The following is a 27,114-nucleotide window of genomic DNA, read 5'->3' as shown; positions in this document are numbered from 1 at the left end:
GAGGTGGTCTGACAATTCCATTTCAAAAAAGTCATTTCCAAAAGACATTTCTTTTCTATGATTTTTAAAAAACCAAATAGGCATTTACAAGGCATGTGATTTTCTAACTCTACTTTATCATATGTCGGCAACCTCTTTACATGTAGAAAGCCCAGACTTAGCAACAGTTTTCTTTTGAAAGGTTGGGGGGTAAGTTGAGAGCAGCTTTTTCATATTATATACACAGGCCTTCTATAAACGGCCAGTAAAATCTTCCCAAAGGGTGGCCTTCCTATTGGTCAAATGCGGTGCGGAATTCTCCCATTTCTATCTTCCAATATCAACGTCTGGTAGAACGAAGACCAACCGCCTTAGGGCCAGTTAACCGTTCCACCCGTCGTGGACTGGGGCTTCGCTCACCTTCCGGGCCCGTTAGGGCCTCTGTCCACTGTCCGGCGGTGAGGTTTCGTCCAACTGGGACGAAGCGGTCATCCCACGGCCCGCATCTGTGGGGCTCCGAGGCCCAAGGGTGGCAGAGCTCGCGTCCACGTAGACCCGCCTTCTCGGGCCCTCGAAGGCCCCAACGGCCCTCCCGCGCGGCATCCGAGTGGCCTCCATTCTTCTCGCCCCGCCACGCCCAACGTCCAAAGGCGCCGCGTCCCCGCTGGCTGGGCGGGTGTTTCGCGTAGGCCCCGCAGAGTTGGGCCACGAAAGTGGGCGGCCGGCGAGGTCTGGGCTCCTCCAAGAGGCCGCCGCCATCGGCGCCGAAGTGGGGGTGGGGGTGGGGAGAGGTTCGCGGCTGCTTCAAGGCCTGGGCCCAGCCAGTGGACAGCCGCGGCGACGGCGCTGGGTCTCTTCAGGTCAGAGACAGCGACCTGTCCCTGGGCCCCCCAGTTCACCTGCCGGCCCGAGGCCGGAGGGCCTGGAGGGCCCCGGGACAGACGGCCTCGCTGCGTTTCTCACCTCGCTCTCTGCCGGAACTGACTTGGCAGTTCTCTTCACTGGCGAGAGAAGAGCGGCACCGGAAGTGCCCTCGCGCCGGGACCCGCGAACCGAGGTTCCGGGACTGAAACGTTCCGGTGTGGGGAAGGGCGAGGAAGGCGTCACGTGGGGTCGGGCCGCCCTCCTGGCTTACCTTCGGCAACGGTAACGGTTACCCGCCTCAGAATTCTGTGGGCTGGCGAGCATGCGTATTTCTCGATTCCCTCATATCCCCACTGTTGGGTAAGGAGGCTCTTTACGATTTTTCAGTCATTTGCCATCTATTTATTGAGCACCTACTGTGTGTCACATAAACACTGGGAATGCTGCAGTGAAGGAAAAAAACCACGAAAATGTCTGCGCTCTTGAAATGTGCATTCTAGTAGGGGAAACAGATAATCCTTAAAATGCGTGAAAAAGATAACGAAAGTGCTGTGGAGAAATAAAAAGGTGAGAAGGGGCATATGAAATGTGAGTGTGGAATGTTTTTGGTGGTGGTCAGGTGACTTTTGAGAGAGGTGAAGGAATGAGCCATACACGGGGAAGATCTTTCCTGGCAGCGGGGGCAGGGGTGCACAGTCTGCGCAGCCATTGTCCGCGCAGCCATTGCACGGACAGAGGTTAGGCCAAGTCATGTATTGTGAAGGAGGCAAAAAGTAATTTGGTGCTTTCTTTCTGAATGAAATGGGAGCCATTGGGGGGTTTGAACTGCAGCATGGGGGAGAGCTGAAGTGGAGCCAGAGGTAGAAGCAGGGAGTCCTAGCAGGCTATTGCTGTCAACCACGTGAAATAGGCTAGTGCTTGTCCCAGGTTGATGGCAGCAAAGGTGGTAAAGAAAAAAAAAAAAAAGCGTTGAATTTAAGATAAATATAATTGAACCTGCAGGATTTGCTGATAGACCAGATAAGAAGTATGAAAGAGAGGAATTAAGGAAGACTCCAAAACTTTTGGCCTGAGCAAATGAAGGAAGGAATTGCCATTAGTCGTGATGGGAGAGGCCATAGGAGGAGCAAGTTTTGGGGAGAATTTCAGGAATTCACATTTAGACATGGCAAATTTGAGATGCCTGTTTGACATTCAAGTGGAGATGTCAAGTGGAAAGTTGGATTTTTGAGTCTGGCATTTAGGGGAGAGTCTGGGCTGGACATATGCATTTGGGAGTTATCAGTATATAGATGTCTTTAAAGATATGAGGCTGCATGAGAGAAAGAAAGAAGCCACTGGGCTCAATATCTGGGGAGAAGAGGGAGGAGGAGGAGGAGCTAGAGATCACATAGGGGTTTCAAACTCTAGGGAAGTCTGGCTAGGTGGATGGTTGACACATTGACCAAGACAAGGTGAAGGAAATTCTCAGTGTAGAGTTCCTAGCCCTCTTTCTGAGCTCCCTACCTCCTAAGTAGCCAACAGGCTAGTATCCCTGGAACCTAAAGATGATGATGATGATGATGATGATGATGATGATGACAACGATGACAAACATTTGTACATCCTGCTTTCTACTTGATATCTCTTCTTGAATGTTCCAACAGTAGTTCCAACAAATTCCTCTTGTGCAAAACAAAACTCTTGACATCTCCCCAGAGCCTTCTCTTCCCCAAATCAGTAAATGGTAGTTCCACCCAGTTCCCAAATAGTACTGTAGGGCATCTTCCTTAATTCAACTCTTTCTTTCACTCTCCATCCCCCAACCATCACAAGTCCTTTCTTGCTCCTAAATATATTTAACATACTGTTCATTTCCTGTACTATCCAATATGGTAGCCACCAGCTGCACAAGGCTATGTATATTTTAATTAAAATAACATGAAATTAAAAGTTCAGTTCCTCAGCTGCACTAGCCACATTCCAAGAGCCATAGGTTGTTAGTGGCTACCGTATGAGCATAGATGTAGAACATTTCCATCATCCCAGGAAGTCATAGGACACTGCTGATATATAACCTAGTTCAAAGCAGCAGCATCTCTGGTCTGGATGACTCTGACAGCCTCTTAATTGTTGTTCTGACTGTTTCTCCTACTCTTCCCTTTTCATCTATTCTCTCTACAGAAGCCAGAGTTAACTTTTAATCAGAAATCAGATTTTGTTACTGTCTTGTTTAAGCTCTCAGTGGCTTTTCATCACACTGAATAAAATCCTAACTTCTGAGCATAGCCTACTGCCCTGTCATTATGCCCTATCCACACTGGCCTCCTTGCTTTTCCTTCTACTCTCCAAGCTCTTCTCAAGCTCAGGGTCTTTATACAAGCTGTTCCTGCTAACTGGAAGGGTCTGCAGCTGACTCTTGGAAAGACTGAGTATCTGTTCATCTCATAAGTCTCAGTTCCAATATCATTTCTTTAGAGGACCTTTCCTGACCTACCTGTCTCAGGGGCTTTCTTTCAGTTATTGTTACATTACCCTACTTATTTCCTTTACTCATTCATCATAATATATCATTATTTTATGATTAATAATGAACATTTCGGGGTGCCTGGGTGGCTCAGTCAGTTAAGCATCCAACTCTTTATCTCAGGGTTGTGAGTTCGAGTCCCACATTGGGCTCTGCGCTGGGTGAAGCCTATTTAAAAAATAATAATTATGAACATTTCTCTGTACTTCTTATGTGCAAGTACTGTACAAAGGACTTGACTTTATATACTTCACCTTATTTATTTTCTAGTTTCTTTTTTTCTTGTTTTCCCTGATGTCCCTGGCACCCAGTACAGTGCCTGGCATACAGTAGACATTAATAATTGTTAAACAAATGAACAAGTTAATTGAGCACTTACTCTGGGCCAGGCACTGTGCTAAAGCACTTTACATACATTGTCTCATTTAATTTGCATTAATTAAGTCTGTGACATAGGGTACTATTACGATCTTCCTTTTATAGATGAGAGGCTATGCCACTTGTCTGTTATCAGGAAGAATTAGGATTCTAACCCACTTCATCTGACTTTAGAGCTCCCTGGGAAGGCACTATAGAGGATTTAGAGGCCTGAGCACACACCAGCCTTCAGCCACCCACAGTTTAGACTAGAAGGTGGGAAATGAAAAGACTTCTTTTTTGAAGGGCTTCCTATTTCAGATCAGACCAGAGTTTCTAGGTTTTCACTGCTCAGCCAGGTGGCAGATTCAGGGCATGGGTCAGGACTCAAGATTATGCAGAGTGGGGCAAGCCAAATGCTCCAATTTCATTCTGAGCATCCTCGGTGGGGCCGGGGGACTGGCCCGGAGACCCCAGACAAGACTCTGAGCTAGACCGCATTCTGACCGCTGACTCCATCATGTCTTTCTACCTGTCTCAAATCAAGGATGAGACAAGGAGAAAAAGTAAAAATAATGAGTCTTCCTGGCACTTCTCCTTGGGAAACATCACATGTCAGGCCTGTGACACAGAACATGTTTGTTAGGCCAAAGGCTCCAAGCTCATTAGTGGGGAATGGTGCTGAGCAGCAAGCCACCCACACAACTCGCTCAGGAAACAAACACAGTGCAGTACCCATCCCTCCCGGGCCTGGGCATGCACAGTTCCACCATTATCAACATCAGCACACATCTGCACTGAAGGTCGGGTTGGCCGCAGGGCCCCAGGAAATGGATTGTGTGTAGGTGTGTCCCAGAGAGGCTGCTCATAATCCTCATAGTTACCATCCTTTACTTGCATTTGAGGTTTGCTTCTGCCCTAGTACAGAGTTCTCTAACTTGAGTCATTCCCTAATCAGCTTAACAACTTCCTCCATACCCCTGTACCATCAATACCAGTTTTGACTTAATACCTCTCTGTGAATTGACACACTTAATACAATCATCACTACATTAGCCTTGTCCTCAGTGCTATTTGTGAAATCACCAATTTGACATGCTGGTTATATGTTTTCCGAAGTCTGATAATGTAAACCTACAACTCTTCAAAAAATGTTCATCTGGGTTCCACTTGAAATCATCTCGGTACAACCAAGATGCAAGACAATTAGTTTCAAAGAGACTCAAGAGACAACCTGAAAGAGCCCCCAATGGCCAAAGCTAGAACAATTTGAGGAAGAAAAGAAATAACATAGTACTGGATTATAGCCCAAAATATAAACTAAATATCCACGAGTCCATACTGATGTAAATAAATGACTGAATAAATAAATAAATTGGGGAGAATAGATAAATCTTCCTTAGGGGCGCCTGGGTGGCGCAGTTGGTTAAGCGTCCGACTTCAGCCAGGTCACGATCTCGCGGTCCGTGAGTTCGAGCCCCGCGTCAGGCTCTGGGCTGATGGCTCGGAGCCTGGAGCCTGCTTCCGATTCTGTGTCTCCCTCTCTCTCTGCTCCTCCACCGTTCATGCTCTGCCTCTCTCTGTCCCAAAAATAAAAAAAAAAAAACGTTGAAAAAAAATTTTTTTTAAATCTTCCTTATAGAAGAATTCCAAACAATTTATCCCTTCCAGGCTGTGGACCTTAATTCCTCCCTTGAGTGTGGGCTGCACTTAGTGACTTGCTCCCAAAGAGTAGAAAGAGAGGAAAACCAAGTAACTTCACAAGGGAGAAATTTGCTAAACACTACCTTGGCCAGGTACTAAAGGTGATCAAGTCATGTTGACAGCATGTATCCCTCACATGTCACGAGAAGTACATTACCTCGGTGGTATCCTTCACCAAAACCTATAACCCCAGGTGAACCAGAGAAGTCCAAATTGAGGGGAACTCTATAAAACACCTCACCAGTACTCCTCTGACAAAACTGACAAGGTCATCAAAAAGAAGGAAAGTCTGAGAAGCTGTTCTAGGTCAGAGAAGACCCAGAAGACATATCGACTAAATGTAGTATCTTGGATGGGACCCTGGAACAAACATGGATGTTAGTGGAAAAGCTAGTGACATCCAAGGAAAGTGTAGAGTTTAGTTCATAGGAAGGTACCAAGGTTGGTTTCTTAGCTGTGACAAATGCACCACAGTCATTTAAGATGTTAACAATATGGGAGACTGAGGGAGGGGTATATGGAAACTCTGTGCTCTGGGAAATCTCTGTAGTCTGTAAATCAAAGATTTACATTTATTTTCTGTAAATATAAAGGTTTGTTTAAAATAATAAGTTTCTTTAACAAAAGAGATGGGTGAACTAGTTTGGAGCATGAATTTTAAGTCATGCAGATCTGTGTATTTTTTTTCCTGTGTCTGCTAGAACTAATTTCACCAAGCAAGTAGCTTAAAACAATAGAAATGTATTCTCTCATCATTCTAGAGGCCAGAAGTTCAACATTAGTCTTACTGGGCTAAAATTAAGGCGTTGAGAGGGCCATGCTCCCTCCATAGGCTCTTCTACCTTCTGGTGGCTGTATCACTTCAGTCTCTGCCTCCACAGTTGCACTGGCTTGTCATGTTCTCTGTGTGTCTGTCTAATCTCCTTCTGCTATTTGTGATGGTATCTAGTGCCCACTAGGATAATCTTGGATGACCTCCTCATCTCAACATCCTTAATCACATCTGCAAAGATCCTTGTCCCAAATAAGGTAACATCTATAGGTTCTAGGGATTAGGTCCCTATATCTTTGGGTAGCCATTATTCAGCCTACTACAGCCTGGCTGGGTGAGATTTAGAACTTCTGTAGTATCAATAAGCCTCCTCAAAAATGTAAAATAACAAACTATATAATTATTTTTAAAATGTTCATCTGGGATCCACCTGAAATCATCTTAGTGATGGTTGGCTTGGGACCCAAGCCACACTTTGTCAAATTGGTGCAAGAGACTGGTCTCAGAAGTCAGAGAGACCTAAATTCTAAATCTGGCTCCATCATGTACAAGCTTGTGACCTCGGGTAAGTCAGCACACTCCTTGAAGGGCATTCTCATCTCCTGTACAAGAGGGATGCTAAGCCCTGCCTCAGAGGAAAGCTGTCAGAATTCATAGATCATGGAGCAGATGTACATTAGATGTTCAGTCAACCTCCTGTTTGTTCTCCCTCCACCTTATAACGTTACAGCTCACAAAATACTTTCTACATACGTGTTTGATCTCCACAAAATTTCACCCTGTGAAATAAAGCCAAAATTTCCTTCCTGTTATACAGATGGAGAAACTGAGACTTGATGTGAAATGACTTAGCCAATGGCACCCAACTAGAAGACTAGAGACAGCAGGTGTCTGAGAACACAAAGGGCAGGAGCCAAGAGGCAGTGCCTCTTTTAGATGGGGCTGATTTGCCAACTTGTTCACTTGACTTGTTTTCATGACTTTCATTACCTTTCTAGCCCTGGTATGCATTTGAATTTATGACCCATGATGTATTTCTAACTCCTGGCCCACGCTGCTGGAATTTGATAAAATCTATGGACTTGAAGCTTTGAAGCGATGCTCACAGCCCCTTGGTCTGGACTTCTCTGACTAAAAGGCTTTCTCTTCTCAGGACTGGATGAGACAGACTTATAGTTTGTCCCCTGGTTTGGCCAGGTTCCTGGTTTTGATAGCTCCTTATTCTGAGTCCTTGAAGCAGAGACTCAAGCAGGACCTTCATGCTGCAGGGCCCAGCATAGGGTTGGGTGTCCTGTAGGGGACCAGGGGGGGCTGCTGAAGGGAACTCATGCTCTGCCATGCGAGATCACACAGAGGGGGCCAGAGGATGTGTTGAGGGTCTAGGAGGTAAGACTGCCTGGGTTTCTATCCTGGTTCCCCCACCTGGTTCCGCCACAGCCTGCTTACCCTGGTCACCAAACGCACTCGCTGCCCCCAACCGGCCTGGGAGCTCCACCTCAGGGGCACAGGGGCTCCGGGGGCTGGGGCAGAGAGCCGCATCTTGTCCGCGGCTGCCATGGCAACGCCTGGAGGCTGAAAGGTGGAGGAGGGGCGGGTCCACGGCCCGGGCCGGGAACGAGGCCCCGCCCCCACCCTGAACAGGGCTCGGGGCCTCGGGTCCGGTGATTCCGCGGCAGTTGTGGCGTTCTGGTTGATTCCAACAGCCTGACAAGCCGCATTGGACTGACCGACTGTGTCACACTAACCACAGACGCCATCACTGCCTGATAATCCGTCTGTCTGGCTGTGTCTGACTGAACGCAGATTCCGTGGGTGCCTGACGGATCGAGGCCGTGTGATCTGTCCGCCTGACCACAGCTGACTGACTGACTGTCCCTACCTGGCTGATGGCATCCGGGCCCGACAGGGCGTGTCTCACTGAGTCCATCTAACTGCGTTTGGCTGCCCAGCCCCCATCTGTGCTCGACAAGCTGTATCTGACTGACCGAGGCCCTCTGTGTCTGACTGACCCGCTTTCCGACTGATCTGTCTGCCGGGTGGTTTGACCACATCTCTGCTAAGCCTCCTGAGAGCGGCCAGCCGAGTGTGACTAGGCCTGGGCCTGACGCTCCTGCCGGGGCCCCTTCCCTGGCTGGCTGCAGGAGACTCGCTGACCACCCTGACCGCGTGGGGCCTCACTACAGCCCTGTGTGTGGCGGAGCCCGCCTGGCTGGGCACCGGGAAGGTTGGTTCAGTCCGCCTGATGTGTGGGCTGACCGCATCTGTCAGGCTGTGCGGCTGAGTTTGCATGGCTGGCTGGCTGGCTCTGGCTGACCGTCTGTGCCTCAGGGGCTGGGGCTCTGGGTGATGGAGTCTGCCAGACTGTCCCTCCCTGTCCGTCTGTCTGACTTGGCTTGACTGAGAGTGGCTGTGTCTGACTCCACCTGCCCGCTGCCGGGCTGGCTGACCTCCCTGGCATTCAACAAGAGTTGAGTTACACGGCCTGCCCGCTGTGCAACTGACCAGCCCACTCTGACTGCCTTGGCCCCTGAGATGCTCTCCCTAATGGCCACCTTCACTCCAGCTGTCCAATCAGTGGCTTCGGACATGTTGCTTGTCCAGGGGCCTGGGACCTAGACATTTTCAGCCACAAGTCTGGGCTTTGGGGATGGGTGGGAAGGTCTAAAGCAGGGGCACTGCTGGGGGATTGGATCCCAGGACAGAGGCCCGGTCGGGGAGCCAGGCAGCAGAAGCAGGACTCAAGGCCAGGTAGAGAGGCAGGTGGAAGAAACTATGGGGGTCCTCAAGGCCCCTGAGCTCAGGCATCTAATTCTGTAACAGAGTCAGCACCTTGAGGAGTCCTTCTGGTGTTTGGGTGTCTCCGGGCAACAACGCGTGACCCTGAAAACTTTGTCTATGTTTGTGAGGTATCTCTGTCTGTGCTTCACTGCTCTGCAGAAGGGGACTCTCGCAGACCTTAGACTTCCTCCTGACTTTAAATCTTTCTCATAGTTTGTGTGTGTGTGTGTGTGTGTGTGTGTGTGTGTGTGTGTGTATGGACCAGCCACATCAACCACATGGGATGGAAACAGAGGCTGTGTACCAGAATAAAGGGGAAGGAAACATAGGGGATTAGATTAGAGGGAATGATATATTTTTTTAAAAAAGTAAGCATGTCAATTGCATGGGTGTGCTATGATTTATAGTTATTGTTATTAATAATAATAAATGAGAGCATTGGGCTAGCTTATCTTGATGGAGCTCTAGCATTCTAAGATGCTGCCTTTCCATTAATAACAAAGGCCTGGCTGCCTCATTGATTTCATTATAAGCAAAATGAGGAATGGGAGGAAATAAACGGCGCCATTCCCAAGGGCTCTGTCTTAGTCAGCTTGGGCTGCTATAGCAAAATGCCGTAGACTGGGGGGTTAAAAAACTTTTATTTCTCAAAGTTTTGGAAGCTGGAAAGTCCAAGATCAAGGTACAGGCTGACTTTGCTCCTGGTGAGGCCCTTTTCCTGGCCTGCAGACAGCTGTCTTTTTGCATTGTCATCACATAGTAGAGAAAAAGAGAGCTATGGTCTCTTCTATGTGAATTCTCTTCTTCTTATAAGGACACCAATCCTATCATGGGGGGGCTCCACCCTCATAACGTCCTTCAAACCTAATTACCTCCCAAAGGCTCCACCTCCAAATACCGTCACCTTGCTAGTTAGGTCATCTAGAGGACTGGGGCTCTGTGTAGGGACTCTTTCATAATACCATAGGCCTAAGCTTTCTGATATTCTGCTTTCACCCCATCCCTGCTCTGCTCAGAAAATGTCATGACTTCTCAACCTGGCTGTTAAGACTCATTGTGGTTTAGCTTTCAACCAAACTTCCTGACTTTATTTCCCACCTTCTCCTATGTGAATTCTCTACCCTTGCTGGATAGGTCTCTTCATTGACCCCAATATATGAATTTGGGGAGGACATTCAGTTCCTTGCAGACTCTCACAACATGAAGTTGACTCTCAGCCAGTGTGGGCAGTGGGGCTTCCCCAGGCAGGGGCTGCAACAAGTGGCATGGAGCATTTGTACGTCATTTATTTACTCATTCATTTGACAAGTATTTATTGAGTACAAGTGAGTGCCAGACATTGTGCTGGGCTCTCACCCTCCTCTCATGGAACTTAGATTTATGCCTCTCAACTCTGATCCTGTCAAGGCCAAGTGCTGGGTTCCAACTGCATTCTTTTTGGACAACCTGAACAGCTGAAGGTGAGAGAGCTGGTATAGTGTGGTGGTTCTTAAAGAGTGATCCCCCTGGAACTTGTTAGAAATGCAAATTCCTGGGTCCCACCATAGATGAACTGAATCAGAAACTCTCATGGTGAGGTACAGTGATCTGTGATCTATGTTTTAGCAAACCCCCAGATGATGGTAATGTGTGATAAAGTTTGAGAAGCACTAATGGAACAATTGAGTTTATTGGCTCTGGTGTCAAACTGACCATGTTGGAATCTCAATTCTCCTGCATAAGAGCTGTGTGATTTTGAGCAAGTCAATGAATCTTTCTGTGCCTCGCTTTTCTCATTTGCATGATCAATATAATTATAATTGCTTTAAATTATTGTTGTGAGTATAAAGTCATATAAAGAGCTTAGCACATAATGTGTGTTCAGGATATTCACTGATGCATTGTTTAGAATAGAAAAGAAACATATATCCATAGGGGGCTAATTTAGTAAATCATGATCTGCCATACAAAGAATGAGGCAGCTCTTTATATACTCGTATGAAAAGATCTTCAGAATTTCCAAGTTAAAAAAAACAAGGTACAGAAGTATGTCCAGTATGCTCCCATCTGTGTAAAAAAAAAGAATCTTCACAGAATCTTTATCTATGTATAGATTATTTCTGAAAGAAGACTCAGGAAACTGGTGACAGTGGGAAAAGAGATGGATGGCTGAAAATAGGGGAAGGAGGGAAATTTATTTTTACTATGCATGTATCTTTTTATGACTTAAAATTTGCAATATGTATATGCACGTCCTATTCACAAAAATGAAGTTTAAAAAAGAGTGGGGTGTACTCAGCATAGTGCCTGGCAGCGGCGGTAGTGATGATGGCCATTCCACAGCTCTGTGCAGATGATTCATTGCGGAAATGCAGCCCAGAGATAGCTGGCATGTGGCCACAGCCTCTCCTCTCCTCTCCTCTCCTCTCCTCTCCTCTCCTCTCCTCTCCTCTCCTCTCCTCTCCTCTCCTCTCCTCTCCTCTCCTCTCCTCCTTTAATTGTATGTAGCCCCTGTCGCCCTGTCAGGGAATCTTTGCATTTAGAGATGCAAAGCGTCTTCAGGATTCTCTGGTGTAACCCTTTTATTTTAAGATGAGGAAACCAAGGCCCAGAGAGAGGCCATAACCAGCCCAAGGTCATCTAGAGGACTGGAGCTCGATGTAGGGACTCTTTCATAATACCATAAGCCTAAGCTTTCTGATACTCTGCTTTCACCCCATCCCTGCTCTGCTCAGAAACTTCCATGACTCCTCACCTGGCTGTTAAGATTCATCATGGTTTAACTTTCAACCAAACTTTCCGACTTTATTTCCCACCTTCTCCTATGTGAATTCTCTCCCCTTGCTGGATAGGTCTCTTCATAGACCCCAAATGCTCCTGATTTCCAGACACCGCAACTTGTCAGTGCTGTGCTGCCTGCCTGAAATGCATTTCTCCTTCCCGTTTGTGGAGATCCTACCTACGCATGAAGGCAGAATCCCACCTAAATTGCACTTCCTTTAGGAAGTCTTCCCTGATTACCCAAGCTCAAAGAGCTCTCACCTTCTCCTGGACTAATTTAAAAATTTCTTGTAAAACTTGTGCTTCTTTTTTATTAAAAAAAAATTAATGTATATTTATTTTTGAGAGAGGGAGAGAGAGAGAGAGAGAGAGAAAGAGACCAAGTGTGAATGGGAGAGGGGCAGAGAGAGAGGGAGACACAGAATCCAAAGCAGGCTCCAGGCTCTGAGCTGTCAGCACAGAGCCTGATGTGGGGCTTGAACCCACAAACCTTGAGATCATGACCTGAGCCGAAAATGGAGATTTAACTGACTGAGCCACCCAGGCGCCCCAAACTTGGGCTTCTTAAGAGGGGGAATAGGATGCTCCTTGAGCAATGGGAAGTGGACTAGGATAGAGCCAGTTTCTCATCCTGACTCTCCATTTCTGGAGAAAATTGGGCAAATGACCTTGACCCTCGTTGTCTCAGGGAAGCATTGGGTGAGGACACCACTGAGCCCTCATGAAACCAGAATCCTGTCTGCAGGAATGAACTGCTAGGCCTGTTTCTACCCTGATGTTTACTTGGCCTAGAGGCCCAGCATGATGAAACACGGCCCTGTTGCCGAGCACCTTGGGAGGCCTTCCCTCCAGGGTCCCTCTGTGCTCAGACAGTGGCCCTTTGTGGAGCAGAGGAGCAGGACTGAAAGTGGAGCCTCTGCAACACACCCTCCCCATCCCCCCACCTCCAGCCACCTCCACTGGCAGCCATGGACCATCCTGTGTCTGGGTGGCCTCTGTTTGAAATCCATGGCTGGCGGCTGGCAGAGTGAGGTAGAGTCTCTAGGAGGCCAGCTAGGCTGGGAGGGTGAGAAAGGGTCTTGTCTAAGGGATCATCTCTTAACTCACTAGAGGCTGCTTATAATGGAGCTCCCCAAAGAGGAGACTGGTCACACTACAGGCCAGATTGACACTTTCAGCATCCTGCCACTGCCAAATATGCTCCTAGTAGAATTAGGGCTGGACCCTCTGATGTGGTCTGTTAGGGGTCTCTGGTTGGGGGCAGAGTGGGAAGGGGAGATTGGGAATCCTTAGATGTAATCCCAAACCTGGTGGGGTAGAGATGGGTGGGAGGGACTAGTGACTACAGGGAGGAAGGTAGTGTAGTATGTGTGAAAGGGTCCCCACCATTCTGGGGGTGTGGGATGGGAGGCCTAGGACTCCAGTTCCTGCTGAGCCACTAACTTGTTGGATGAAATTGGCTAGTGCTTCCCTTTTCTGTGCCTCTGTTTCCCTAGCTGTGCCTCATTTTCCCAGCTGCAAAAATTATGGAGGCAGAGTAGATGGATGTCAAGAGTTTTTGTAGTTCTGACTTTTCATAATTCTGTAATCACAGGGAGGAAAGGGAAGATCTGGGGGTGGGTTGGAGGTGGGTAACTGACACAATGCTCTCCATTGATTCACCAGCAGTCGCTAGGCAGCCTTTTCTCTGCCTCCAGGAACCCCTCCACCCTGTTTCCCCTCTCTCCTTTCCACCTGACTTTGAGGCCTTCTTGTAATGAGATCTAGAAACTGTTTGATTTAAATTTGTCTTATTCCATCTTATCCTCAGAGGAGGGGACTGTGCACAGAACAGGAAGGGGGTCAGGAAACAAAAGGGAGAGGAGAATTAAGAGGTAAGAGTAGGGGGTACCTGAGTGGCTCAGTTGATTGAGTGTCCAATTCTTGATCTCAGCTCTGGTCTTGATTTCAGATTCGTGAGTTCAAGCCCATGTTGCACGCCACGCTGGGTGTGAAGCCTACTTAAAAAAAAAAAAAAAAAAAGGTAAGAGTGGGATGGAGGGAAGTATCAGAAGAGAGCTCAGCAATTGCTGAGTGGAAGAAAAAGGGAAGGGAGAGATGGTGAAAGAGGGGGAGTAGAAAGGAAAGAGATAAAAGAGAGAGAGAAAAAGGAGGCTGATGTGAGATGGGGAAAGGGAAGGTATGAATGGAAGAGAAAAACAGGAAGAGACCATGAGAGAAGACCACAGCCTGGGCCAACACACACACATGGGGACATCTCTGGACAACAAACAGTTCAGTCTGGCTGGAGCTAAGAGTGTGTGGGTAGCAGGGGCACAACATTAGAACTGGATTGAGAAGGTCTTGAATGCCAGGCTAATGACTTTGGTCTTTATATTTACTATTTTCTGTTGCCCAAATCCCCTGTGATAGACTAGGTGAGGCCCAAGGATGTTTTTCATTCATCCGTCCATTCAATAAGGGACGATGTCTTATCCAGCTCTATATCCCCAGAGCATAGAACTATGTCTGCATAGAAGAGGTAGTCAGGGAATGCCTGTTAAAATTGAGCACTTGAAAAGAAGTGGAGCACTTGGAGAAAGCGGGGCTGAGGCAATCTTGCAGAAAATATAAGAATAACCATAGTACAAGCTAGAAAGTGCTAGGCAGCCCAGAAGAGTTCAGATAAGAGTTATGACAGATCAGAGGAGAGTGAGACAGCCTGCCTGCTATCCACAGCAAAAGAATCCCAGAGAAGATTGTTTGGGGGCTCAGCTTTGGTCACATACCTAGCCTGGAATTAATCCATGTGGTCAGGTAGATAGATTCTATTGGAGGATACAGGGTTCTATGAATGAGGGGAAAAGCAGAATTCTCCAAAGGAAGGTGGGCGGGGTGGGGGGTGGGGGGAGGGGAGTGATTATTACCCGATGAAAGGAATTTAGAACTGGGCACAGCTGCCACAGTCCGATGTTGTGGGGAAAGGTGAGGCATGAACAGGGAGCAGTGAGTAGGGTAAAGTTTGCCGTAAGATTGGCAGGAGCTGGAAGTAGAAATAGAGGCATACCACGGAGGGCCTCAGATACCAAGCTGAGGAGTTTGGACTTGTCTCTTGAGCTGGAGAGGGCCCTTGCTGGAACTGTGCTTTGGGAGAATTAACCAGACCACTGAGGTATAGAATGGACTGGAGGCCAGGAGAACAGCCACTAATGGGAAATTATTACAGTACGTTCTCTGATAAAACCCATGTGCAAGATCCTTCACTCACATTGGTGTGCTATACATTGTAACTTGGTTTCAGGTTTTTGTTCTGCCCATTTTAAGTCAGAGAGCTGCAAAAGCCAGAAATCATACCTCTGCCAAAAGGGACTCTCCTTTCCTTCTCCCAGGGCCGCAACCAGTTCACCTGGGGGAAAGATGCTCCAGAGATTTACAAAGGCAGGTGAACGTTTGTAACGTGTTCAATCTTTGCAAATCGGTGGACAGTTTCTAGCCAGATTTCTGTAGTATGGTGGGACCTGTAGCCCCTGTCTTCGGACCTGGCATTTGATGAGAGTAGCACCTCCAAGCAATCTTAACAAGTGGCTTCATGCTCCTGTTTTTGAGCTGGGGGTGGCCCATGCCTGTAGCCCAGAGTGAAATATCTTTCCCAAGTATCTCTACAAAAGAGGATGCCATAACATGGCCTAGTGTGGAGCATATGACTTTGGAGTCAGACATCCTTGGCCTTGGGTCTTGGCTGTGCCACGTCTTAGCTCTAGAACTTTGAGTGAATTATGTAAGTGACCTGGACCCTTCTTTCCTTGTATGTAAAATGGGGGTAGTAATACCACCCATACAGAGTCACTAAAAAAGTACTTGGCACAATGCCATACAAGCCACACGCACTGGGCAAGTGTGAATTCCTGTTCATTTTTTTAGTAACAGAGCTAGGTACTGTTAGAGCTGGAGGGGTCTCAGAAATTACTGGTCCCATCCTCTTACCTCACAGTGGTGAGAGAATTCCTGATTTTTAATCTAGGTCTGTCCTGTTGCAATGTCTGCTGATTCTGTCTTCATTAGAAGCAGGAACTGACATCCCTCCCTGCCCTTCACTACATAAATCCTTTATGAGTTCTATACCTGCCCATAAAATGATATTTTGACTCCTGCATTTTTTTCCAAGAACATTTACCCATCGTTTGCTTCTTGATCTGCCAAAGGTATGATCAATTAGTGTACCATACTCAAAGTGATAGAAATATGTGGGAGGATTATATTAGCAACACAGTAGGCAAATCCTAAACGAATCCAGCAATCCTGGAATATCTGAAGAAAATTGATCATAATTGTTACTGGATAAGTTAAAAAAATAAATACAGTTATCCATATTTTTTTACTCTGCTTTTTATTATTTTTTTGGAATACAGATTGTTATTTTTATTGTGACAAAATATATGGACCCTAAAATTTACTATTTTAACTGATTTAGGACACTGTTCTGTGACATTTTAGTACGTTCACAATGTTGTATAACCATCACCACTATTTCCAGTACTTTTTCATCAACCCAAACAGAAATTCTGTACCCATTAAATAATAACTACTTCCCTCTCAGTCCCTGGTAACCTCTATTATACTTTTTGTCTCTGTTAATTTGCCCATTCTAGATATTTCATATAAGTGGAATCACGTAATATTTATCCTGTTGTACGTATCTGGCTTCTTTCTCTTAGCACAATGTTTTCTGGGGTCATCCATGTTGTAACATGTATCAGAATTTCATTCTTTTTAATGGCTGAATAATAATCCCTTGTATGGATACACCGCATGTTGTTTGTCCATTTGTCTATTGATGGTCACTTGGGTTGTTTCCACCTTTTGCCTACTGTGAGTAATGCTGCAAGAACATTAGCTTACAAGTAACTATCCATGGGGTGCCTTGATGGCTCAGTTGGTTAAGTGCCTGACTCTGTATTTCAGCTCAGGTCATGATCTCACAGTTCGTGAGTTCAAGCCCTGCATTGGGCTCTGTAATGACAGTGCAGAGCCTGCTTGGGATTCTCTCTTTCCCTTTCTCTCTGCCCCTCCCTTCTTGTGCTCTCTCTCTCTTCTCTATAAATGAATAAATAAATAAATAAATAAATAACCCCCACAAGTAACTATTAGTATTTTATCCAATCTATAATGAATGGAACTGTAGTAGGCTGGATAATGCCCCCGCCCCCCAAGTCTCCCTCCAAGATATCAGCTTCTAATCTCTGGAACCTGTTTATTTACATGGCAAAGATTTTGCAGATGTGATTAAGTTAAGGGTCTTGAGATGGGGAGATTGTCCTGAATTATGAGGGTGGGCCCTGAATGAAATCCTTATAAGAGATAGACACAGGGAGACTTGACTGTCACTGCAAAGGAAAAGGAAATGTGACCACAGAGGCAGAGTTTTCAATGATGCAGTCACAAGCCAAGGAGTGCTCACAGCCACCAGGAACTGGCAGAGGCAGGGACAGATCCTCCTCTGTATCCTCTGATGGAGCTGGGCCCAATGCTACTGATTTAGGATTTCAGGCTTCCAGAAATGTGGGAGAATAAATATGTGTTGTTTTAAGCCACTAAGATTGTGGTGATTTGTTACAACAGCCATAGGAAACTGATACAAGAACTGATAGAAATAATGGGTATATACTAAAATATCACAAGACTAAAAATTGTCAGAAGAATCAAACGTTTTTTGGACAGAATTTAGATCTGTGGGATCTAACCTGAGAAAATTAGACTCTCAAAGTGGCAGAAACCATAACCAAGAAATATTTCATATGGATGAAGAATTGACCAATTTACCTCTCTAGTCAAGTTTTGATGGAAAATAAATGATCTCAGTGAAAATAATTTCATTAAAATAAAAATGGGAAAATGTTGGAAACAGTTTGTGCCACAATCGGTCAAGGAATTAAATTGGCTTAATGGAATTTACCTCAGGAGAACAAAATTGCCTTGAACATTCATTGATGTTGATATAATCCTAAATACAATGTTTGTATTCATAAATAGAGTCAAACATCCTTGGGGTCAAAATATTTTATGTTCCTTTTCCTCGTATCTCTGAGCTTGACTGATTTTCAGAAAATAAAAGCCAGAATATTTCTTCTATGTAAGATGGGCCTATGGTTATAGAATCTAGCATGTCCTAGAGGCGAGAAACTCTAGAGATGGCTCTTGAGTAGAATCATTTCACATCCTAGGAAACGTAGGTCAGAAAAACAAAGGATGGTCTAAAATCATGTAGCAAATAAGATTTTCCCTTCAACTATCAAGCTCCTCCCTCCAATGTCAATTTCTGACAGCTTCTCAATAGCAATTTGGCTTTTGTGTGAGGGAGAAGATTTGGAAGTCCACTGAAAACCTTCCATATTTCAGAGCTGCTTTGGGCTGACACCATGAACTGATTGAGTCCACTCTGAGATTTGTGTTGGCCTCTAAGTGGGACCCGAGCATGTCCTCCATGACCTCTGCCATGACCCTCTAAGACAGGTCTAATCTTTCCGGGAAACATCTGCAGCACACCCCTACTGGTCTTCTGTTTCGTATATGTGCTGCCGAAGCGAGCACTACTGGTCTTCTGTTTCTACTCCTACCAGTCCATCCTCCACACAAGGCATTAAATGGTCTTTCTTTATTAAATACTAAATTTAACAGTTGTTACAAAATAATTCGGATACACCAAAAAGCATGGTGCATATCATTTCATACCCATTAAGTTGGCTATAATAAAAAAGAAAGACAATAACAAGTGTCGGTGAGGATGTGGAGAAATTGAACCTTCAAATATTGCTGGTAGGTTGTAAAATCATGAAGCTGCTTTGGAAGTTCTTCAATAAGTTAAGTATAGTTACCACATGACCCAGCAATTGCACTCCCAGCTATATATCCAAGAGAAATGAAAGCGTAAGTTCATACACAAACTTGCACATAAAAGTTCATAGTATCATTATTCATAACAGCCAAGTGGAAACAACCCAAATGTACATCACCTGATAAATCAATAAACAAAAATGTAGTATCTACATACAATGGACTATAATTCAGCCATAAAAGGAATAACATACTGGTTCATGCTACAACATGGGTAAATCTTGAAAACATTATGCTAAGTGAAAGAAGCCAGCCACAAAAGACCACATGCTGAATGATCCATTTATATGAATGCATAAAAAGAGAAAGTGGATTAGTAGTTGCCAGGCTAGTAGGAGGGGGGAATGGGGAGTGACTGCTAATGGACATGAGGTTTCTTTGGAGTGATGAAAATGTACTGGAATTACAGGAGTGATTGTTGCATAATCTTGTGAATAAACAAAAACCCAGTAAATTATACACTTAAAAATGATGAATTTTATGGTATGTTAATTATATCTTGAGACAAATTATAGTGCATGGTAGTGTACACTCATGTGCATACTACCCAGCTTAAGAAATGAACTGTTACAGACAAAATTGCAGCTTCCTGTGTACCTCTCCTAGAGCCCATTCCCTCCCTTTCTACCCAGAGGTATCCACTATCCTACAGTTTATCCTGGTGTTTATCATGGTAATAAACACCTTTATTTAAAAAAATTTTTTTTTAATGTTTATTTCTGAGACAGAGAGAGACAGAGCACGAGTGGGGGAAGGGCAGAGAGAGAGGAAGACACAGAATCCGACACAGACTCCAGGCTCCGAGCTGTCAGCACAGAGTCGGGCACGGGGCTTGAACTCACAACGTGTGAGCTCGTGACCTGAGCTGATGTCGGTCACTCAACCAACTGAGCCACCCAGGTGCCCCAATAAATGTATTTAAAAGTTTTACTACAAGTATCCCTAAACAATATATATCATTGCTTTGTATATTTTAAAGCTTTATATAAGTTGTATCCTTTACAATATGCTTTTTTTTCTACCAACATTATGTTTTTGAGAATTATCCATATTAATTTTATGTGTCAATTTGACTGGGCCACAGAGTGCCCAGATATTTAGTTAAATATTATTCTAGGTGTGTCTATGAGAATGTTTCTGGATGAGATTAACATTTGAATCAGTAGACTGAGTAAAGCAGATTGCCCTCCCCAGTGTGAGCAGGCTTCATCCAGTCCATTGAAGACCTGAATGGAACAAAAAGGCAGAGTAAGGGAGAATTTGTTCTGTCTGCCTGGATGTCTTCTGGCTGGGACACTGTTCTTCTCCAGACTGGAACTTAACACCACTGGCTCTCGTGGGTTTCCAGCTTGCCACCTGCAGATCTTGGGACTTCTCAGCCCAACCACGTGAGCCAATTTCTTATTATCTATCTATCTATCTATCTATCTATCTATCTATCCCCTATTGGTTCTGTTTCTGTGAGAACACAGACTAATATAATTTGTGGTTTTTGTGTCTTGTTTAAGAAAGCCTTCCCCACCCTGAGGTCCTAAGAATGGTCTTTTGTTACTTCTAAAGATTTAAAAGTTTTGCTTTTCAAATTTAGGTCTTTAATCCAACAGATAGTTATTTTTGTGTATGCCATGAGGTAGGAATCCAATTTTATTTTTTTCCAAACGAATAACCAATTGTTCAGTATCATTTTTAAAGTAATCCATCTGTATTAGTTTCCTAGGGCTGTCATAACAAATTACCACAAACCGGTGGCTTAAAACAACAGGAATTTATTCTCTCGCAGTTTGGGAGGCTGGAGTCCAAATCAAGATGTCAGCAGGGTGGGCATCCATCTTTCTGCTGGAGACTTTAAGGGAGCAAACACCCCATGCCTTTATCCTAGCTTCTGGCGATTGCCTGCAGTCCTCGGAGGTTCTCTGACTCATAGACATATCACTGTATTCTCTGCGTCCACCTGCACGTTGCCACCTCCTCTGTGCGTCTGTATATCTTCTCTTCTTATAAGGACACCAGTCATTGGATTTGGGGCCCATTATAAATCCAGGATGAGTTAATTTTTAGATCCCTAACTAATCACATCTACAGCTACCCTATATCCAAAAAAAAAAAAAAAAGGTCATATTCTGAGGTTCTGGGTGCATGAATTTGGGGAGGGGGAACACTTTTCAACCCACCACAACATCCTCTGCTCTTCTTTTGTAAATGTCATGTCTGTCCTCTATCAAATTTCTATATCTGTGTGGGCGGAGTGATCATTTTATAATGCCATTTCAAGTCCTTGATGAAATGGTTATACACTTTGCCTGAAATAATCCTCACAATAGTCCACAAGGTAAATACTACTAAAATCACCCATGTTGTAGGGAGCGTACTAGGTAGCATTTGCTACATCATGCTGTGATAGCAAACAGTCCCCAAATCTCAGTGTCTTACACAACAACAAAGTTTCTTCCCTCGCATTAAACATCAGTAGCTGTAGTGTGGCTGTAGGTGGTTGGAACTTTGTCCTATGGGTCTTTTCACTTTCAAATTTGGGCTGAGGGCACAGACCCTATCCAGGACATGCCATTCCAATGGCAGAGATAAAATAGTATGATTTTATTATTTATTTATTTATTTTTTATTTATTTTTTTCCAACTTTTTTTTTTTTTTTTTATTTTTACTTTTGGGACAGAGAGAGACAGAGCATGAACAGGGGAGGGGCAGAGAGAGAGAGGGAGACACAGAATCGGAAACAAGCTCCAGGCTCCGAGCCATCAGCCCAGAGCTTGACACGGGGCTCGAACTCACGGACCGCGAGATCGTGACCTGGCTGAAGTCGGACGCTTAACCGACTGCGCCACCCAGGCGCCCCAAAATAGTATGATTTTAGAATGAAACATCCAATGGCTCTTCAAATTTCTACTTAGAACTGGCATATAATCTCTCCCACCCATATTTCACTGGCCAAAGTAGGTCATGTGGTCAAGCCTGGCATGGAAATGTACTCCTTCCTCTGGAGGGTACTCAAGTCACAAATCAACTGGCTAGAATGCATAATCTTACAAGAAGGGGGAAAGCAAATAATGGGAATAATAATATCTCTACCAAAGGTATTAAGTAAACTTGTCCAAGGTCAAACAGCTGAGAAGGGACAAAGGCAGATTCAAACCCAGATTGTCTTTCTCCAAAGCCATAGTGCACTCTGTGGCTCCCTATTGCCTGCTAGATGGAGTCCAAATGTATCTAAGCATTAGGGCTTCTGCATATGCATTCCTGCAGCCTGGAGTTCCCCTCTGCCACTTCTGCATGTTCAACTCACTCTTTAAGACTCCACTCTAACCTCAACTCCTTTGCTAGTTTCTCTCCTTGGAATTAATCACCATTGCCCCCATCACTCTTTATAAGTATATATTACTTTGTACTCACATTTGTACTCACTCTGAAGCATGGGGATGCACTCTTATTTGTCCTGTGTCCCCACTGCCCCCTCTGCCCCCTGGGGGCAGAGCCTTACCCCCTCTGCCCCCTGGGGCTTGTGTGGTGTTTCCTAAATGTTTGCAGCATTCAGAGAGGAGATGAGTTGGGGGCACAGCCTGCAACTGGGCTGTCCTCCTGGGGATGAGAGCACTTGGCCTACTTTTCCACCCCTGTAAACTAAGCTTAGCACCTGGTGCTCCGGTGACTGGCAATTCAGCTCCATGTGACTCACCCTGTAAGCCTTCACCCTGTCACCTCAAGGCCCTGGGCTGGGGTGTGTGTGCTGGTGGTGTGTGTGTGGAGGGAGGAGGTGGAATTAACTTTTGCCTTTCAAAAATGCTTCCCTTTCCCTGCCCCAGAAAAAGGACCAGTAAAAGTCCTTCTCTTAAGTGGGCTGGGCAAGTCCCTACCCATCAGACCTAGGAAGATTGGGGAGGCCCTGCAAGGTACAGAAGAAGGAGGGAAGTGCTGCTGGGTCAGAGGAGAGGAACAGAGAAGTGGAAAGAACATTGAACTGCACATTGAAAGATTTTACTAACTTGTCAGAGTGATTTAACTTAACCTCTCTGAGCTTCAGTTTTCCCTGCCCTAAACTGGATACCATACTGATTTTGCCCTCCTCCCCAGGTTGTTACAAAATTATATAGTAAAATGCTGGAAGCTTTTGAGAACGCAGCCTTGGATGCACACACTTGTATTGGAATCCTCCTCATAAGCTGTGCGACTGTGGGGAAATCATTTCTTTCCACGAGCCATAGTATCCCTGCCTATAAAATGGGAATAATAATTATAGCTTCCTTCCAAGGTGAGAAAATTCTGTAACATGCTCGGCATATAGTGCCCAATATTACTGGCTGTTTTCATAAGAGATGATTTAAGGAAAAGACCACATCAGGTGTTTGCAAACATTAAAAGAAGGGAGACAGAGTCTAACTTTTCCTAGAACTGGCTGCTTCCTTTAGCCAAGTATGGGGTGTGGCTCAAAGGAATGAGGAAATAGTTCATAAGGTGACAACACAGAGACCTGTTTGTCTTCACAGAACTTAGGGGAGGGGTAGAGTTGTTAGCTGGCCCTCCCCAAAGACTGGAGGACCTTGTCTCCAACTCCCACCCCTACAGATGCAGGCCTTTGACTTCTTGTCCTCTCCTACCAATCTCTTCACTGGGGAAGCTGCCTTTGTAATAATAATAACAATAGTAATGAGAACAATGGTATTGTTACTTTGAAGCTTGTAAAGGCTGATACATTATCCCAGTTATCTTTCGTAATCTCTCTCCCATAAAAAGAATCCAGAATTAGAAGGGACTTGGGGATTTTTCTGCATTTCAGAGATAGGAAAACAAATCCAGAGAAGGGAAGGGATTTACCCCAGAGCACACAATAAGTTAAAGGCAGAGGGAGGACTAGAACCTGCAGTGCCTGACTCCCAGTAGAGGGTCAATGCTCCTTTCGTGACATAGCTGTCCTTGGTTTTCCGTTCTGACAGCCCCCTTGTCTCCTCTCGTATCTCCTGGACCACTGCAGTGGTTCCTAACTGGTCCTCCCAGCCTCTGGTCCCTCCATGTTGGTTTGTTCTGTACATACAGCCCAATAGCTGTCTGGAAGCACAGCCTTGATCTTGTTTTTTCCCTCCTAATAGAACTTGCCCATTTTTCAGCTTGAGTGGTCGGTCACCTGGTTCCTAGTTCAGCTTCCAAATGAAGACCCAGTCTCTTTTCTGACAGAAAGTAAATAAATTTTTGCTGATTAGATTGAGAATGAGGGCTGGCTTTGCTACTTACATTATGTGTTGGCATTTTCTCTTCTTTTCCAAAAAGTTTTTATTTAGGGGTGCCTGGGTGGCTCAGTCGGTTAAGCATCTGATTCTGGATTTCAGCTTAGGTCATGGTCTCAAGATTGTGAGATGGAACCCTGAATCAGGTTCCACGCTGAGTGTAAAGTCTGCTTTGGATTCTCTCTCTCCCTCTCTCTCTGCCCCTTCTCCTGGTCATGCTTGCCTGCTCTCTCTCTCTTTCAAAATAAATAAACATTAAACAAAATACACAGATCTCTTTTTTAAAAAGTTTTTATTTATGGGGCACCTGGGTGGCTCAGTCGGTTAAGCATCTGACTTCGGCTCAGGTCATGGTCTCGGGGTTCATGGGTTTGAGCCCCGTGTCGGGCTCTGTACTGACAGCTCAGAGCCTAGAGCCTGCTTCGGGTTCTGTGTCTCCCTCTCGCTCTCTGCCCCTCCCCCACTTGCGCTCTGTCTCCCTCTTTCTCTCTCTTTCTCAAAAATAAACATTAAAAAAATTTCAAAAAAGTATTTAAATTCCAGTTGGTTAGCATACTGTATAATATTAGGTTCAGGTGTACAATATAGTAATTCAACACCTCTGTACATCACCTGGTGCTCATCACAAGTGCACTCCTTAATCACCATCACCTGTTTTAGTCATCCCTTCACCCACCTCCCCTCTGGTAACCATTACTTTTTGTTCTCTATAGTTATGAGTCTGTTTCTTGTTTTGCTTCTCTCTCCCTCTCTTTTTTCCCCTTTGCTCGTTTATTTTGTTTCTTAAATTCCACCTATGAGTGAAATCACATGGTATTTATCTTTCTCTGACTGAGTTATTTCTCTTAGTGTAATACTGTCTATAGCTCCATCTGTGTCGTTGCAGATGACAAGATTTCATTCATTTTTATGGCTGAGTAATATTCCATTGTGTATACATGCCACATCTTCTATCCATTCATTCTATTGATGGCACTTGGGCTGCTTCCATAATTTGGCTATTGTAGGTAGTGCGGCTATAAACATTGGGGTGCATGTATCCTTCAAACTAGTATTTCTGTATTCTTTGGGTAAATACCTAGTTGTGTGATTTCTGGTTCATGGGGGTAGTTTTATTTTTAACTTTTTGAGGAAACTCCATACTGTTTTTCACAGTGGCTGCACCAGTTTACATTCCCACCAACAGTGCAAGAAAGAGGACTCCCTTTTCTCCACATCCTAGCCAGCACCTGCTGTTTTTTGTGTCATTGATTTTAACCATTCTGACAGCTGTGAGGTGATAGCTCATTGTACTTTTGATTTGCCTTTCCCTGATAAGTGATATTGAGCATCTTTTCATGTGTCTGGTGGCCACGTGGATGTGAAGACCCAATCTCTTTTAATACATTTATTGTTAGGGAGTCAATAAATGACTTCCAAGGTCATTGGGTCCCAGTGACTCCCAAGGTCATTGTTTCATTCTCGGATAGCTGTGATGGTTAGTGCATTCTTTATAGTGAGCTGAAATTGTCCTCCCTGATGTCTACCCACTAGAGCTGAGTGGGATTCTTTCACATCCATTCAGTCAGCAAATTTGTAGTCAGTGTGTAATATGGGCCAGGTTCTCGGTAGACTGGATGCCCAGAGGAACAGAAAGAGAAATTAGACATAGATCCTTCCCTCAGATAATGTGGCCTAGGGGTTTGCAGAATTTTTTTTTTGTTTATTAGACCTGAATAATAGGAAATTATTATTCCCCTTTCTGTGTGACAACCCTTCAGAGGCTTGGAGATAGCCACTATATCCACCCTATGCTTTCCCTTCTCAAGGCTATTGTAAGTCAGTCATCACACAACATGGGATCCAGGTCCTCAGCATTCTTGTCTCCTCCTCTAGACATGTTCTCATGTGACAGTGTTGCCCTCAGAATGTGGGTCCCAGAGCTGAGCCCCATGGCCCAGACGTGATCTGCCCAGGGCAGCACCTGGCTGGTCTGACCTCTGGTTTCTGTTGATACAGTATTATCATGTTCACTTTCCCCCTCTTCCTTCTTTTCTTCCCTCCTTCTCTCCCTTCCTCCCTTCCTTTCTTTTTTACAGCTACATTGCACTGTTGAACTTGAGGTCAACTCAAACCTTTAAGTCATTTTCACTGGAACTCTTCTTTTGTTTTTTTAATGTTTATTTATTTTGAGAGAGAGAGAGACAGAGAGAGGGGGGAGAGAGCACAGAGTGGGGGAGGGCAGAGATAGAGGGAGAGAGAGATTTTCAAGCAGGCTTTGAGCTCTCAGAGCAGAGCCCTACGTGAGGCTCAGTCTCACAAACTGTGAGATCATGCCCTGAGTTGAAATCAAGAGTCGGTCTCTCCACTGACAGAACCACCCAGGTGCCACTCACTGGAACTCTTCTTAATCTAGATTCTTTATAGCTTGTACTTTGGGCACTTGATCATTTGGAACTGTACAGTCCAATATGGCAGTCACTAACCCCATGTGGCTAGTTAAATTTTAAGTACTAAAAATTAAATATTAAAATTTCAGTTTCTCAGTTGTACTAGCCATATTTCAAGTGCTCTACAGCCACTGGTAGCTACAGATTTAGGACATTTCCATCATCGCAGAAAGTTCTGTGGGACTGCTTTGGCTTGAACCAAAGGGCAGGAATTTACATTTGTTCTGTGCGGCACCTCATCTTGTTGGTTCCAGCACAGCCCCAAGGCTGCTGAGATCTTCTGGAAACTAATTTTGGTTTACAGAGTGTTTGCCCTTCCAGCTGCATGCCAGCAGCAGATCTGATAAGCATTTCATCCCTTCCTTTGCTTCATCTGAAGCCACTGATAAAAATGCCAGCAGAGCAGAGAGGGCTGCAAGTGAGCCCCGCACGTGGCACTCAGCACTCTGGCCCCATGTGGCAGTCGTGCAGTAGTTTAACAGATGAGGCCTCCATACCAGGCTTTGCGTGCTGTGCCCTGAGTACACACAGGGAGACGGACGGCAGCAAGTTAAAGAGGGTTCTGCTGTGGTGGGCGCTCTAGTAGTTCACATGCCTTTGTCTCACAACTGGGACTGCTTCTGTCTGGTGTACGGTGGTTAAAAACGCAGGCTTGGGAATCAGCTTCCTGGATTTGAATCCTGGCTCTGCCACTTCATCAAACTATGTACTGTCTTTGTGTTTCAGTTTCCTACTGTAGAAAGAGGGGATAAGAAGAGCCTCTTTCTCACAGTGTTAGTGCGTGATTAAATGAGTTAGTGCAAGCAAAGCTCTTAAAACAGTGCCTGGAACGTAGTAAGTGCTCCAAACATGCCGGTTATCAT

At 45.1% G+C, this 27,114-nt stretch overlaps 1 protein-coding gene across 9 annotated transcripts in view; it reads left to right on the top strand.

Annotated features, from left to right (window-relative positions):
• The first annotated feature begins 1,121 nt into the window (after window positions 1-1,121).
• Window positions 1,122-27,114, top strand: part of EPB41L1 (erythrocyte membrane protein band 4.1 like 1) — a 152,530-nt gene continuing 126,537 nt past the window's right edge. For 2 of the 9 annotated variants that reach the window (XM_042980487.1, XM_042980482.1), the window contains exon 1: window positions 1,122-1,203. The gene's annotated coding sequence lies outside the window, so the exon portion shown is untranslated. Of the gene's footprint in view, window positions 1,411-14,664; window positions 14,685-19,784; window positions 19,979-27,114 lie in introns of those variants that run through there. The other 7 variants (XM_042980485.1, XM_042980480.1, XM_042980481.1 and 4 more) reach the window with 6 other exon arrangements.

This window comes from Panthera tigris, chromosome A3 (assembly GCF_018350195.1).
Source record: "Panthera tigris isolate Pti1 chromosome A3, P.tigris_Pti1_mat1.1, whole genome shotgun sequence".
Classification (NCBI taxonomy): Eukaryota; Metazoa; Chordata; class Mammalia; order Carnivora; family Felidae; genus Panthera; species Panthera tigris.
This window is presented reverse-complemented; position numbering and strand designations above follow the sequence as displayed.